Source organism: Euprymna scolopes, chromosome 46, assembly GCF_053919585.1.
Source record: "Euprymna scolopes isolate OS-2025 chromosome 46, ASM5391958v1, whole genome shotgun sequence".
Lineage (NCBI taxonomy): Eukaryota > Metazoa > Mollusca > Cephalopoda > Sepiida > Sepiolidae > Euprymna > Euprymna scolopes.
In genome coordinates this window covers 154,023,145-154,038,411 of record NC_136527.1, presented here as the reverse complement: position 1 = coordinate 154,038,411, position 15,267 = coordinate 154,023,145, and the positions used below count along the sequence as shown (strand labels likewise).

The 15,267-nt window shown below is 37.5% G+C and overlaps 1 pseudogene; it reads right to left on the bottom strand.

Moving 5' to 3' along the window:
* Positions 1-3,071: 3,071 nt before the first annotated feature.
* Positions 3,072-3,250, bottom strand: LOC145271965 (U2 spliceosomal RNA; annotated as a pseudogene).
* Between the last annotated feature and the right edge of the window lie 12,017 nt (positions 3,251-15,267).

The following is a 15,267-nucleotide window of genomic DNA, read 5'->3' as shown; positions in this document are numbered from 1 at the left end:
TTTTTCACAAGAATATGAATTTTCTGCACTGTGAGTTTCCATAAGTGTTATTGAATTTGACTCATCAGAACAAATATATTCACATATTTCACGAGAATATGAATTTTCTGCACTGTGAGTTTCCATATGCGTTATGAAATCTGATTCATCAGAACAAGTATATTCACATATTTCACGAGAATATGAATTTTCTGCACCGTGAGTTTCCATATGTGTTATTGAATTTGACTCATCAGAAGAAATATATTCACATATTTCACAAGAATATGCATTTTCTGCACTGTGAGTTTCTATATATGTTATTGAATTTGACTCATCAGAAGAAATATATTCACATATTTCACGAGAATATGCACCTTCTGCACCGTGAGTTATTATATGTATTACTAAATTTGTTTTATTTGAACAAGTATATTCACATATTTCACAAGAATATGAATTTTCTGCACTGTGAGTTTCCATATGCGTTATGAAATCTGATTCATCAGAACAAGTATATTCACATATTTCACAAGAATGCATCTTAGCACCAGTAAATGTTTATAAAAATAATGATCAGTTCAAATACCTCTTTTCATCAGTAAATGTTTAGAAAAATAATGATCAGTTCAAATACGTCTTTTCACCAGTAAATGTTTAGAAAAATAATGATCAATTCAAATACATCTTTTCGTCAGTTAATGTTTAGAAAAATAATGATCAGTTCAAATATCTCTTTTCATCAGTTAATGTTTAGAAAAATAATGATCAGTTAAAATACATCTGTTAACCAGTAAATGTTAATAAAAATGATCAGTTCAAATGCATCTTTTCACCAGTAAATGTTTATAAACATAATGATCAGTTCAAATCCATCTGTTGACCAGTAAACGTTTATAAAAATAATGATTAGTTCAAATACGTCTTTTCATCAGTAAATGTTTAGAAAAATAATGATTAGTTCAAATACCTCTTTTCATCAGTAAATATTTAGAAAAATAATGATCAGTTCAAATAAATATTTTCACCAGTAAATGTTTAGAATAATAATGATCAGTTCAAATACATCTTTTCACCAGTAAATATTTATAAAAATAATTAGTTCAAATGCATCTGTTTACCAGTAAATGTTTAGAAAAATAATTAGTTCAAATACATTTGTTGGCCAGTATATGTTTAGAAAAATAATGATCAGTTTAAATACAATACCAGTAAATGTTTAGAATAATAATGATCAGTTCAAATAATCTTTTCACCAGTAAATGTTTATAAAAGTTCAACGTCAGCAAAATTGTTCAACCATGAATATCTGCAAATAAAAATAAATTAAATTTAGTTTTTGTGTATTTACATTCAGTTTGATTTATTTTAAATGGTCAAATATTTCTAAACTTTCAGACTTTAAATTAATTCATTTTTTATGTTTTAATTATTCAAATAAAAATTGTCTCTGTTTACATGGTATTTGTTATCGCACGTTAATATGTTTTACATTGAATGAGAATTTCAAACTGAGATTTGATTCATTCTTTTGACTGTCATTATCATTTACATGAAATTGACTTTTGTTAGTGAACGTTTTCTATCCAAATAACGAAAGACTGGTTCAATTATACTTTGATACGTAGAGCTCTCAGGAGTGATACACCTAGCGGACTGTACTCTAAAATAGATAGGACCAGGAAAATATTCATTAAAATTGTTATCAAGATCTTATTAAAAAAGGGAGATTTTAAAGTATGAAAATAAATATGCTTTTAAAATGTATACTTTATTTCAAATTACATTTTGGAGAAAAGTGTATAATTGAAAGACAGATTGTAAGTATTATCATAACTGGTTTCAATTTTGCTTTTTTTTACACAGGCATCACCACATTATCAAGTCCAAGACGCAACTCAAGGATAAGGGTTAAAGAATGTACAGTAGAAATTGGACAATATAGTAATCGATAGTAATGAAAATTCGGTAAATTTGATAACTTATATGGAACGGCTCATCAAAAACTTATTTACGTTAGACTTGAACACAACCATATTGAAGTCAGCCGGAAAGCAGGAAAACGGAAGACAATTCCACAGGCGTGCAGTTCCAAGAAAGAGGCTTTGTTCATGGAATCTACGTTTAGGTTTAGGCACAGATAAAGAGTGGGGTAATTATTGATAGTGTTTTCAGCTAGACGAGTGTTTCTTGTGAAAGTTTGGCGAGGGGGGGACAATAGACTGAAGTCGAACACTTTCCATGAGAATAACGATACATCAGAGACAAACTCGCAACATCTCTTCTGTGAGATAGAGGTTGCAGGGAAGAGAAAAGGACATCTCCTACAAGGCTATGAAGTCTATTTTGAACTCTATCAAGGCAGGATAAGTCCTTTCTAGCAGCTCCTGCCCAGATGTGGCAACAGTATTCCATCCTTGGACGTACCTATCTCTTATATAGATAGAGAATTGCATCCCTTAAGTTTGGTATATACTATGAGACCTACCTGTCTTTTGAGCAAAGAGAGTGTGCTTTATATCAACTGCGGTAATGTTGTTTATAAGTTTAAATTCCAATGAGATGCTGATTATGTGGGGTGTACTTTCATGCATTTAGAGAGTTGTATAAAGCAAAACAATCCATTTAAAATTAAAAAGGATTTGCCGTCCCCCTTCGCCTTCGACTCAAAACTTTGCTATCGGTCAGCATTTGGTTGAAAGTCAATGCTGTGTCAGTAAGTATAATAAAATAAAGTTGTTTAAGGTCATACGTTGAGCTGAATTTAACAAGGCCAATAGCCACTAGTCGCATGCTCTCGTGTAATGAATGAATGTGTGAATGTATGATTGACATGAAATTCTTAAAGATAAACTAAAATGACCGAAAAAAGGGCTGAAATGACTTCAGTAAATAAAAATTTCAGGAAAAACTAATGGACGGTTATCCATCAATCATCCAGACTACGGACCCATTGAAAACATTGGTTCCTCTTTGATAAATCGGGAGACAAAAATGGTACTCCATACCCCTTGCTTAAAAAAATAAAATGTAAATGTGTTATAGACCGACCGATGGAGTGACTTGCATGCGACTAAAAATGCCTTTGCATGGAAGCGTTTCCCCTTCCATTGCAAAGGAAAAGTTACAAATGTAAGTGCAGCATCTGTTAAGAACATATACTACACTTTAATCTTAGCCATGTGGCCAAGGTAAAGTTACAAACGTAAGTACAGCATCTATTAAGAACAGATACTACACTTTGATCTTAGCTATGTGGCCAAGGAAAAGTTACAAACATAAGTACAGCATGTAGGAAGAACAGATACTACACTTTGATCTTTATATTTAATTTATTTCGTTTAAAGAAAAAAATACAATTAAAAGAATTCCAATATAAAATTAAAAAATTTAAAAAAGTAAAATCTCCAAAAGACAAAACAAATTTAGGCACAAGACCCTATAAGATCGGGGGAGGGGAGTGTTGCAGGGTCTTTGTAACTAAAGTAAAAATGGAGTCTTTGGCGACTTTACTCTTGACTGGCAACATTTACCACAATACCTCATTCACTCTGTGGAATCTAAAGCTAACTAATGAAAACCCCACTGTAGAGAAGGGTTCCTTTTTCGACGGGTGGAGGGCTTTGTAGATGATCCGAAGAGGGTAGTCTTAATGGGTGATTGGAATGCCATCCTTGATCCCAGGATAGATAAGGTCGGGAGGACTAGCGGGTCGGCGTGGTGTGACAGCAGTCTGTCTGACCTGATGGCTTCGTGCGACCTGGTCGACAGATTTCGCCTGGATCACCCGGGGCGGGAGATGTGGACGTGGCATCCTAATACACCTTCCTATCCAAGTACTTACTTGGATCGGATGTTAGTTAGAAGAGGCGATGTAGATTTCCTATCTTGCCCCACGTTCCACTTTTTAGGACACTCGGACCATAAACTAGTTATGGCCCATCTGAACTTGAGCCCTAGGCCTATACTGGCTGGATACTGGAAGTTCAACAGCACCTTGTTGGAGCTGGAGGACTACCGGTTGAAGGTTACAGAGATAATCCAACGGGCATTAGTGGGGGCGGTTACCGGGAGTAAGTGGTGGGTTAGCTTCAAGGCTAAGATTAGACGTTTCTCGGTCAAGTACAGCCAATGCCTCGCACTAGATAAGGCTAAGGCCAAGAAGCGTACAGAGAATAGGCTGACCCACGCATTGGAGGGTGGGGACCCCCTAGAGATAGCACTAGCTAAACAAGACCTCAGCCGCTTGGCTAGCGAGCAGTACGAGGGCCAGATAGTTAGGGCTAGGCTAATGAAAGTCTCGAACGAGGCTATTAATGTAGACGCTGTTGAGCATAAGGCTGCTCTAAAGCACGGCTCGGACGGGTACATTCGAAATGTAAACGACCTGGAAGGGCATGCCCTCGTGTCGACGCGGGAGATTTGCGAGGGGTTTCGAAAGTATCTATCGGAGCGCTTCACCCAACTACCCAGACTCAGGGTCGAAGAGTTTGGCAGCTATTTGGCCGACTCGCCCCGTCTCATGGCGGCTTGAGCGGTTAGCTGTGATGGTCTTGTCGTGGAACATGAGATCATTACTGCATTGAAGCAAGTCGGCTGCAACAAGTCCCCGGGGCTTGATGGTCTACCCTACGAATTCTACTTGAGGCTGTCGCCCATGTTGGTCCCTATTCTGAAGGATATGTTCAACCATTGGTTTGTTCAGGGCTCCATCCCTGGGCAGGTAACCAAGGGAGTGATCACATTGCTGAGGAAAGGTCAACGGCATGGTGAGGAGGAAGATTTAAACGATTTCAGGCCCTTGACTCTGCTAAACACAGATTTTGGCCAAGGTTCTTGCGAATCGGATGCAGGCTGTCATCACTGACTTGATTAGAGCAGACCAGAGCTATGTGTGAAGGGGAGATCAATTCAGGACAATCTTCATCTGATACACACGATCATAGAGGGGACAGAAGACGACGCCGAGGCCGTGCTGATCAGTTTGGATCAGTCCAAGGCTTTCGATAGGCTGAAGCATAGGTTCCTGGGATCTGTGCTGGAGGCCGCCGGATTTAATCCGGACTTCCGCAAGTGGATCTCTGTACTGTATGACAGGCCGACGGTAGCGGTGCAGATCAACGGTAAGCTTTCAGAGTCTTTTGCAGGGATGTCCGCTGTCGCCTCTCTTGTATGTCCTGGCGTTGGAACCCCTCCTTCGCAAGTTAAGGGACTAGGCGATCACACCAGTCCTGTGGGGGATAGCTCTCTTTGGAGGCACACGAGCCAGAGTTTCCACGTTGGCCGATGACGTCATTGTGTTCGTGTCTTGCCCCACGGACATTCAAGTGGTCACCGAGGTGCTCACTCGATATGAAGAAGTTACGGGGGACGTCTTCAATCGCAGTAAGTCGGTGGGTCTGCGGTTGGGTGCCTGGACTGGAGTAAATTCGCTTCCGGGCATCTTCAGTTGGACCGACGGCCTGGTCCAGATCCTTAGTTTGTGGTTCGGACCGGGTCTCCAGCTGAAGAAAAACTGGTCAGAAGTAGAGGCCAAAGTCAAATCCTCTGTTAAGAGTTGGGCTAGAAGGAAATTGTCCTTGAAGGGTCGGGCGGAGGCATGTGCTACATATGTCTTTCCGCTCATCCTTTACCGTCTGTCTGTACTCCCTCTCCCTGTAAAACGACGATTCAGCTTACCGGAGCACCTCGACACACTCTTGTGGAATGTGGGTCTCCTGTATAGCGGCAATATCTACCTTTAGGGGCACCAGATCTCTAAGCACGTGCGCGGCCTTGCTTCGACATCTGAGGCCCCTCACATTATAAGTAGCCAAGTTTAAAGTCATGGTCACCTACTTAATTCAGTGTCACACACGGGCCTGAAATCATCGGGGGTATGGACGTGGTAGGCCTGTCCAAGGCTTCCGGTCAGTAAGTCTGCAGAGGGTACTTCATTCTTGGCCACACCTCCCACGTCGAGGTGAAAAATTAGTTTTAAAGCCCTGTAGAAGGAGGGGTGAATATATACAGGAACTCTGCCCTCGCATTTAAAAACTAAATTGTTTAGCGAAGGATGGTCCGTGTCCACCAGCTGCTGGCTTGGGATTGCATCCTTCGCGGCATCTATCCATGCCCAGAGGGCCTCAGTCCTGGAATCCTTGTTGACTCTAATAAATTTGGTCAACAAGGGAGCGTCCTTGAACTTGGTTGGGTCGGTGACAGTATCGCCACCGACGTAAAGAAAGTTTTTTAGCTGTGTATAGCAGACCTTCTGCTGGCCTGTCAGTTCTGTTGTTGGCTGCAGAGGGCCCGTCTCACATATCCTTCCTTCTGGAAGGAAGCGGAGTCTCTTTGTCCATTCCATGCAGATTGGTGGGGTGTGTTTTTCCTTGACTGGAGGGGGAGTGGGTGCAGGGGGAGTAGGGGAGGGGATATCAGCCTCTGATGTTGTCTCTTCTGTGTCTGTGGCTGTCTCCCACGCGATCTCTTCCTCTTGTTTGAGGAAGAGGGCACTTGAGTGTCCATCGGGGTGATTTTGGGTTGGGTTTTGGTCGTTATTGGTTTGGGCAGATTTTTGTTGGGTCTGCCCTTCCTTGTGACCGTTGCCCAACCTGCTTCTGCTGCCGGGTTGGAATTGCCTGCGGCTGCGGCTGGGGCTGTGGCTTGTACCTCTGCTGGGGTTTTAGCGGGTAATTTGGTGGGGACTTTTCCCGGGGGGTTCGCTGGTTGCCTTTTAGGACAGTCCTTGGCCATATGTCCCCTCAACTGGCAGTGCCAGCAGTGAGGTTTTCTCCTCTCCACGATCAGTGTCATGGTCTGCTCTCAAAACTTGAGCATGGCTGGAATGTTGTCAAAACTGTCCTTGCCCAGGACCATCCGAACTTTGTAGTCCCCAGTCAAAACGTTGCGTCGACCGCGGGCTGGGGCGACTGCCTCCACCTCACCGTACTGACTCGGTATGGCCCTGACATGTTTTCCGGTCATGTAGCACGGGACATTCAGTACTGAGACAGTGGTGTTCCTCCCGCCGAGGTATACTGACTGGAGCCGAATGTTCCTGCTTCTGTGTTCAGTCCTGGCCAGTCTTTTTGCATCCTCCTCTCTGGGGAGCAGAATGTCCCACATGGTGAAACTCCTCCTGCATATATAACTTGCCGGAATGTTCAAGTCAATGAGGATTTCCACCATGGTGTCTTTGTTGACACCCGTTAAACTCCTGGTCTTGAGGTCAGAGGTGATCAGGGAGAGAACTCTCTTCTCCAATTTTTCAATCTGTCCCGGAAGGGGTATGACGGTTGTTCCCTTCGTGACATCCTTGTAAGTGGAGTTGAAGAGTTCCCTATAATCATCGGGTGTCATCTGCTCCAGCTCCGGAGGGCCCCATGCCGTAGTCTCGTCCTGTTTGGTGTTTGATGGACTGGGGAGGGGATCGGCTGCCTTTTCCTTTTCCTTTTGCTGCTGGCTCTGTTGTTGCTGCTGCTTGGCTCTTTTGTTTGGGGCTAACTCTGGCCAGTCCTCCTGTGGTGTCGTAGACTGGTTTTGGCCCACCTTCTGGTCCATTTCCTTCCTTTTGCCTGGAGATTGAGTCATGGGATTTCGCCCATCAGTCTTTATTGTCGTTGCGTTGGTTTTTGGGGTTTTCGGTAGTGTCGGAGAAACGGAATTCGAAATATCAGATTAGAAAGACAACCGCGTGCGTATCTGTATTTTTTTAAATAAACAAAATATTTATTTAAAGTTTCAAATTTTCGGCTTATAAAGCCTTCATCAGGAATTTTCTTTTCAAACAATACAATATATATATATATATATATATATATATATATATATATATATATATTTTCTTATGTGCCATGGTGTCGTTCCACAGAGTTTGTTGGTCGAAGTAGAGAGTGTGTACTGTCAGTCCAGTGGGTAGCGCTGTCTAAGCGCGAATGGGTAGTTTAGTAGTAATCCACTTTTTAGAAGCACGGGGAAACGGAATTCAAAATATGAGATTAGAAAGACGACAGCGTGCGTATCTGACAATACACACTCTCTACTTCGACCAACAAACACTGCCAAACGACACCATGGCACGTGAGGAAAAAAACATATATTGTATTGTTTAAAAAGAAAATTCCTGATGAAGGCTTTATAAGCCGAAAATTTGAAACATTAAATAAATATTTTGTTTATTTAAAAAAATACTGATACGCACGCGGTTGTCTTTTTAATCTCATATTTCGAATTCCAGCGCTACCCACTGGACTGACAATACACACTCTCTACTTCGACCAACAAACTCTGCCAAACGACACGTTGCACTTGAACTTCTGCATGTCAGTACAGTTGGGGAAGCAGTGACCTGGAATGGAATTCCAGAGTCTAGCGGTTCTGGGGAAGAAACTACCGGAGTAGAAAGATCTTTTATATCTAGGGATTTCTACAGTGTGGGGGTGGGATTTTGCAGCTTGTCGGGTCTGTCGAGGGTGTTCAATGCTTGCAGTTCATCAGAGCATTCACCATTAAAATACTTGTAGAACAGGCAGAGAGATGCAACGTTTCGTCGATGGGACAGAGGCTGAAGCTTAGATGCCAGTTTAGGGCCTATCAGATTTGCGACTCTCTTTTGAACCCTGACTGAACTACTGATTGGAGGTCATCCTCTAGTGTTTCTGCCATTACTTTAGATATATGTTCCTGATGAAGGCTTTATAAGCCGAAAATTTGAAACTTTAAATAAATATTTTGTTTATTTAAAAAATACAGATACGCATGTGGTTGTCTTTCTAATCTCACATTTTGAATATATATATATATATATATATATATATATATATATATATATATAAATATATATATATATATATATATATAATCAATTGTAATTTTCATTTTATATATATATATATATATATATTCAATTGTAATTTTCATTTTATATATATATATATATATATATTCAATTGTAATTTTCATTTTATATATATATATATATATATATATATTCAATTGTAATTTTCATTTTATATATATATATATATATATATATAAAATGAAAATTACAACTGAATTTACCAAAATGATCCAAGATGGAGGGGGTTGTTCAATTATTCTTAAATTTTAATTATAGATTTGGATGGGGGCAGTTTTTACTCACCCATTTTATTTTTTTGTTCTGTTTCAAATGAACACAACCTCTTTTAATTAATAATAAGGTTATTATTTAGAGAACCATTCTTAGTATGGACAAGTGTCTTTGTTAATTATCATTTTTACCTAACAATTAAATAATCAAAATAAACGTGATCAAAGAACAAATACATTAAAATGTTGTTAAAGGCAGATAAGTGATTGATTCTTCCGGCAACCAGGATAAGATTTTGTTTATGTTTTGAAGCGTTTTTTTTTTAAATAAATAAATAAATAATAAAAAACTAGTGTCGGGTCTTCATTCGAACAAGAAGAAAAATAGCTGACATGCAACAGTTACCTCGGGAATCCCATTAATCTCTCAAAAAATTGAAAATTAACCACAATACTAGTATAATTCCACCCAATAAAATGCAACAGTGACACTCCTTTGTATATTTAATTGTGAAAGTAAAGAATAGTTTTAAAAATGTAAACTATCTTCTCCCCCCAAAAAAGAAAGACGCCAGAAAGCAAAAATCAATCGGAGCCCCCTCCTCATCGTACGACAAATTTAGAAACTGGGAATGATTACGTTTTGTTGGTAATTGTCTGGCAATTAAATCGGTGTTCAGTTTACATTAAATTTATAATGGAAAGTGATACCCTACTCTAAAATCTTAAATATTTATTACGGTTTTATTTCCCTTTTGCAGAAAATATTTGAGACATTTGAAACGTAATAAAAAAAATTTTTAAATTCTTAGTGGGAGTAAACTACGGTTGCAAATATTTTACAACAATGTTTTTCTACATTAAATTTCTGTTAATTTGTGATGGCCAATAAATGAGTATTCATTTCATGTCAACTTTATAAAAGATGTATTGTTGCCTGTGCATCTGTTACCGCGCGATATTTTAAATAGTGTGTTTACTGTTTAAGTTAAAACCATCCCCTTCCGATGTTAAGAAAGGATTTTTAAATAATAGCATGATGGTTTCAATACGGAACATAGATTCACACGTATCGTGATTTCTATTTTTAAATGTAAAATACTGGATAAAGCATAAAAACTCAAACGGAATTGTTTAACGACAATTTTAAAAAAAATATTGTGTTGATGGTAAACATTATTATTTTAACAGAAAATCACATAAGTTTTACTAAAATAAACACAGTTTTGACGACAATATAAATCTCAGATTGAAGAATATATTTTTAGGAGATTTTTCAAATTGGAAATTCATATATTTTATTCACGTTTGTTATGAACCATGACAGAATCAATATTTTCATAGGATTACAATAAAAAAAATAAACTTATTTTAATGTTTAAGATTAAATTAAAAATGTACTAAATACTAAATACTCACCTTTTATTCCATGAATTCAATACGAAAAAAAAGGCGGGATGAATTTGTTTTTTTGTTTTGTTCTTTGTGTTCAAAACAGAATTTTTTTTCCTTGTAAGGATTTCTTTAGTAAATTCATACAACTTTTGTTTCGTGTGTCCAATTCATTAAGAAATAAAATATATGAAAATATAAAAAATCAAAAATAAAAGATGAAAACACGATTTAAACGTGAAATTATTTAAAGAGAAAATCAACTGAATTTAAAGGTCATCGTAATAACACGGTGTCATCATTATTTCGTTCCTCGTGTAAAAATATCTGTTAATTAGTTTAATGTTCGAAATGTTTTACTAACAAGTTTAGATTAAAACTTGTCAATACTCCATGCTTTATTAAATTTCTCTTTTCTATTTAATTTCTTTAGTAAACCTATTCTTTGTATTTCATTAAAATATACAAAACACATGAAGCTTGTGTGTCATTTCTTAGGATGCCAACGGATTAAACACAACACAACGACCGATATGTGTGCGTCTTTATTCTACTCTGTAAACATAAGTCGTCCCAAGGGGCTTAACTCCAAACGGTGAACACCCTGAATAGTTCCTCAGGCAACATTCTCTCTCTTCTCAAAGACAAGAAAAAAAATTGATAAAAATTAAACTAAAACATGATATATATTAAAAGAAAAGTGACCTACGTATTCATTCGTCTGACTACCCTCCTGCATAACAAGGATTATTCTGCCCTTTTCACTTTTTTTGTGAAATCATAAAATCTCACAGTATCTATTACTATTCTTCCCGACCGTGTTGTCCGCACTCTTTTCAGGCTTGGTTTGTCTTGTGCTTATTATTATTGAGCATTGTGTCGGGTTTCGTCTTTCTTTTATTTCACCTTCATATTGAAGTTAATTTGTGACCATTATTCCTGTATACCTCGCTCTGCACTTCATATGAAGCAATCATCATCTCCGTCATCCGATTGCCTTTTACCACTTTCTGACCCTTTATTTGTGCTTTCATCCACTGCCCCATTCATTCCGAAATAGAAAATATGAAAATATAAAAGAATCAATATTACACCATTAAAAGCACGATTTAAACATGAAATTATTTAAAGAGAAAATGAACTGCTAAAGAACAATGAATTAAGGTCATCTTAACACGGTGTAATCATTATTTCGTTCCTCGTGTAAAAATGTCCGTTCATTTTTGAAGCGTGCCAAATTGTTTTCCTATAAAGTTTACATTAACTTTGTTCATACGAAAAAATTAATATATAAAATACAAACAAATTTAAAACACGATTACAAATGAAATTATTTAAATAGATAATTAACTGTTTAAAACAATTAATTTAGGTCACCGCTTTTAAACTTAATTTTTTTTATTGCATAATATCCTAAAAACGACTTATTTGAATAAAAGTTAAATGCGATATTCGTTTTCAGCATACCACAAAAAACCTTTCAAGTTGGCGAAATGAGACTTCCAAAGAAGGGCATTCTCATCTCCTTTAAAATAAATAAGAAAGGCTTACTTAAAAAAAGGGGATTCTGAAAAGAAAAAAAAATGCAAAGAAGAGTTCTCAATGTTTTTTTTTAATTTTTTTCTTTTCTCTGTCCTTTTATCGACCTTACTTCAAACCAAACGAAACCTTCAAAAGGTTCAAGAGTTGGGCTCTCTCTCACCGGAAGATTAGAGTCCGAATTAAAATTAATTTTCTCTGAAAAGGTTGCAAACTTCTTCTTCTTCTTCTTCTTCTTCTTCTTTAATAAACTTCTAAAAGGGGATGAAGAATTAAATTAATGTTGACGAGTCTCTCTGTCAAGGCTTGAAAGAGAAAGAATTAAAATGCTGACAGGCAATGTTAACGTTTATCCTTTTCAATGAATGGTGTATTTCAGAACATCTCAATTTCAAACCGTTTCAATAAGGCCTCTCTACCCTTAAGGGTGAATAAGTTTACGCCGTATGGTCACAGATACGACGGAGTCCCGGAAAAAAAGAGTCTTGCTCTCAAGAAATCCTATTTGGAACTGATTCGAAGGACGCGCAAAAAAGGGAATTGCTTGGACTGCTTCCCAAACAGCTAATCACTAACAAGCTTCTTCCAATTTTCGGAGATCAGCACACAGCAACTATTTCGCGAGCAAAAGGGAGGAAGGGGAGAGAGAGAGAGAGAGGGCGTGAGAGAAATGTCCGTGAGAACTTAAATGACAAAAAAGGAGGGAGAGAGAGAGCGAAAGAGTGTCACTCACACACACGCACGCACACACACGCGCGCGCACACAGTCGCCCAGAGAAAGGCCATTCCGTTCTCACGTCTTCTAGGCGAATGGGGGTAGAGGAGAAATGAGAAGGGTCGCATGAAAGTCAAGGCATCAACTACAACTACTGACCAAGAACGAGAGAGAAGGGATCACAAAAAAGTAAAGAATGCTGACCTACCACCCACTTTGCACTGTTGAAGGCGACTTATTGATAAAAAATAAAAGTCTAACACTCTCTCGACAAGAAAAAGATGTTTCTATTAGAAATGTTTTTAAAATCTACATCAAGTCAAAATTTTAATTATTTTAACTGTGAAATGACGAAATTTAATTTAAAAAAAAAATAACATGCTTACAATTTCGAAAAATTTAGTTTTCTATTTGTTTTTATGGAGGTGTTTATGATGTAAAATTATATAAAGAAAATTGGAATAGCTAAGCTTGATTAGGGAGATTAAATTGCGAGGACTAACAGGCCTTTCTTAGCTATTTCACGAATCCACAACAAGCCAGTCATATTTACTCTGAAAATATGAGTGGGGCCAACGTAGCTTTCCTTTTGGTTAAGAAAGCTACTTCATGATAGCATTTCTTTCGGTTGTCGTTCAATTCCTGGGTTACTCATCAAGGTTTTGTGTATTTCCAATCTCTGGAATATAGTTGGAAATCGTTGAACACGTTATGTGTATTTCAGAAACCAGTTTTCAAACGTGCATAGATTGACTTTTACTAATGCACAATTGATCATTGTAAACATTTACACATACTTCTACCTGTTGAACGTTTATCAAAATTACTAACAAGCAATAACTATATCGATACGTCTGTACAGAAAAGAGTTGTTCAAGTAATACCAGGTTGAATTGAACACACACGTGCGATATCACATCTATTAAAAGACTCAAAATACAAAGGCAACATAGTCATGCAGTTTAATTTTAAAAACGCGTTTGCTTCGATCCACGTAAATTAGTCAAAGATGCACTTAAACGCTACCATTGTTATATTCTATATATTATGGGCGAGAAAACGCGTATGGTTGCAAAAACAAGAATACGATAACTGAGTAAGTTGAACATATATTTATTTATCACAAATCAGATGAGTTATTGTTTGAATCATTTCCCAGCATTCGTAATAGTCACAATAAAGTCTTGTCCGGTTTTATGGGTCGTCTAGAGGCGAAAGCAGGGTTTAGACGTGGTTGTTTTGATGATGCGGGGTATAGGCGTGGCTTGTCTGATCGTAATGTTGTTGAGATGACGCGTGATATAATATGGAATAACCACAAAAGCACACAAATAAATACCGTTCACTTGTGAATAGATTATCTCGTAGCGGCTGCGATTTTCGGTCATGGTGCTGCACCTTTTCTTCTTTTTTTTCCTTTTTTCCGGAAGTCTCATCGCAGATGATCAAAAATATATTTTTCTCCGCACTCGAAATGACAACTTCCGTTTCTCGCATCAGGGCAAGATCTCATCTTGTAACACCATAAAATTCTACTAAAATTACCAACTCATTGCAGATTATTATAATAAATTTCAAATGAGAACTATACCAGAATCCCCAGTTTCAGCATTGCACTATCAGGAAGGGAGGAAACTAATGATTTTTTGCTTGAGCAATAAACATTGATAAAAGCGGCAGAGACTGAATGCAGTGGATCCGTTACTGGACATCATAATAACACTACGTCGATTGTTGGTGTACGTTCGTTTCTACAAAGAATTGATGAGAATGAGCTTTAACGCTTCAAAAGCAGAAAGTATAGAAAGTACAGAAAGGCGAGGTGCAAGGAATACCAGGTTGCATTGAACACAAGGGGTGTCGATACTACAGCTATTAAAAGACAAAGAAAAGGCAACATAGCAGTCATATGGTTAAATCTTAAAAACGCGTATGGTTCGATCGCACATAAATTAGTCAATGCAGAACTTACACGCAACCATATCCCTACTAAAACTACTGAACTCATTTCAGATTTTCATAATAAATTTAAAATAAGAACTATAGCAGAATCCTCAGTTTTCGCATGACGCGATCTAGAACGGGGGATAATAACGGGGTGTATATATAATTTTACAATTTCTAGAGTTGAAAAATGGACTATATATAATTTTACAATTTCTAGAGTTGAACAAATCGACTATATATAATTTTACAGTTTCTTGAGTTGAACAAATGGACTATATATATTATTTTACAGTTTCGAGAGTTGAACAAATGGGGAGAAATATAACAGCAAGGTTACGCAGGTAGTTGAGTTTACAGAGATTAGCACCTTGTATAGCTCTTTATGGAAACTCCAATGCGCTAAAATTAACATTTACAAGACTTGTCGGAGATTATAAAGTAACTAAATTGAGATCATCCATACAATATATCTTCTGGAAAGACCCTAAGGTGGCAGGAGCCACCATCGAAGCTTAAATCGGAAAAAAGTGAAACGTCAAGAATTAATTAGCAATAGCAGAAGAAAAACGTAAAACAAAAGCTATCTTAAGCACAATAGCGAAAGGTCGCGCAGGGTTGGGGGTTTAGTTTAGACAAAGCTGTTC